Raw genomic sequence first — 1,926 nt, forward strand, 5'->3', positions numbered from 1 at the left:
TAGCAGCACTTATGTATGAACACCATGGAGTGGACACATTTAGTCTTTTGCCCGTCAAAGTACTCCCACGTGTATCGATCGCAATATTTGTAGCAGCACTTATGTATCAACACCATGGAGTGGACACATTTAGTCTTTTGCCCGTCAAAGTACTCCCACGCGTTTGCTCCTTCCGTATTTATGTGTATGTGGTTTTTGTGAGTCTTCACTTATGAGTCTCGGGAAGCGACTGCTCAAAACCCTCCCCGTCGGGGAATCGAACCCCGGTCTCCCGCGTGACAGGCGGGGATACTCACCACTATACTAACGAGGATTGATAGATTCCCAGCCTTCCCTACAACTGCCCGGGCTGCTGTAATCACAACCAAGGACGATGCACCAGGAAACTGTGACAAACTGGACATTCTTCGGTGCCATCCTTGTTATTATTGTTATTACTATTGTGAAGCTTGGCGAAATCCAGCGATTGGCTATTCCACTCGCTCGATTTTTTTCGCTCGCTCCACTCGCTGTTCCATTCTAACGCCGTGTCAGTACGTACGGCATAAATCAACACAGAACGTGCAACACATGCAAATGAGGCCCAACGCCAGCAATACACATACGATGTTGTAGAACATGAACAACTTGTGATTCAATCAGCACCCGCACGTCATGACCAATTGGTCAATTTAGGTAGATTCTCTGATGACAGACAATGCCTTGCCCTTGAAGTCACTTAAGTGCTTGCACTGGCGCGTGGCAGCAGGGAGGCGATTCCACGCCGCTGCGGCCCGACAGGGAAATGTCCTTTTCATGCACTCTAAGCGAGGGTGTTTTACAGCGCTCGTCTGCAGTACAGTTTCGTCATCGGTGGCTCTGGTGTGCCGCTGAGATACTTCAGATCGGCGCCGGATCAGATTACTGACAGCCCGTGGCCATCAGGCACGTAAATGGCGCGATGCAAGCATACGCAGTCGCGGTGGGTGACAGTCTCGTCCGAACTTCTTTGGAACCATCAATCTTAACATGCTCAATGGGCCTCAGCCAAAATCAAACAGCAGAAAAGCTGTTCCGTTCAACAGCAGAGGCTTAACAACTCTTAAGGCGAGTTTGCTTCTTGCACCACGTAGGCAGTACCTTCACGATGAAAACCGCCGCCGACTTTTCAACTAGTCATTGCCGGACGCTTGCAAAATATACTACATTGTGAGGCCATGTAGCCACGGTAGCCTAGACATCACGGGGTGAAAATGTATGTTGTTGGTGCTCATATAACGCGAGCGACAATAGTTTTCATAACAACGTGGCGTGATTAACGGCTGTTCCACCAGTAAAGGACTAAGAGGCGGGCTCGCCATACAGTCTACCACGACAGAAGACCTACAGTAATCGCAAATGTCATTCGAGCTTTGCGGTATGATGACCGGTTATAACGTCACTTTCTAGCAGACGTGCAGACTCAAACCACAGACACAGCCACTCGAGAGAATGAACCTTTTCTACCTTAACAAAAGCCTCCCCGTCGGGGAATCGAACCCCCCGGTCTCCCCGCGTGACAGGCGGGGATACTCACACTATACTAACGAGAGCGGACGCCAATGCAGCCTATACCAGCAGCAAGCGCGGACCTGCCGACATAACAAAGCTATACTCAAGGAAAATGTGACAAACCGGAAATCCTCTGGGCATGGCCTAGCGGCGGGGCAAACTAGACATCGCCCGGTGTTCGCTGTGCAGAGAGATTTGGTACTGGTAAAACGAGTTCGAACTAGTAGAATGAGCTGCTCCCCGTTAAGGGTATGTCGGAATTGGACGATCTACGCGCTATCTTTTGAGCCGAGTTCCTGAAAATGTGCGGCAGAAACACCACCACCACTTTTAGTAAGCATATCGTTGCTTCTCTCACCACACTCTGCCAACACGTCTATGTCAACTCTTATCACA

General features: G+C 49.9%; 1 non-coding gene across 1 annotated transcript; it reads right to left on the bottom strand.

Moving 5' to 3' along the window:
* Nucleotides 1-241: 241 nt before the first annotated feature.
* On the bottom strand, nucleotides 242-313 carry TRNAD-GUC (transfer RNA aspartic acid (anticodon GUC)). The gene has a single exon. It is a non-coding gene; the product is annotated as a tRNA-Asp (tRNA).
* Nucleotides 314-1,926: the final 1,613 nt, after the last annotated feature.

The sequence above is a fragment of the Pollicipes pollicipes genome, unplaced genomic scaffold (assembly GCF_011947565.3).
Source record: "Pollicipes pollicipes isolate AB1234 unplaced genomic scaffold, Ppol_2.1 Scaffold_4002;HRSCAF=4701_pilon_pilon_pilon, whole genome shotgun sequence".
Taxonomy (NCBI): domain Eukaryota; kingdom Metazoa; phylum Arthropoda; class Thecostraca; order Pollicipedomorpha; family Pollicipedidae; genus Pollicipes; species Pollicipes pollicipes.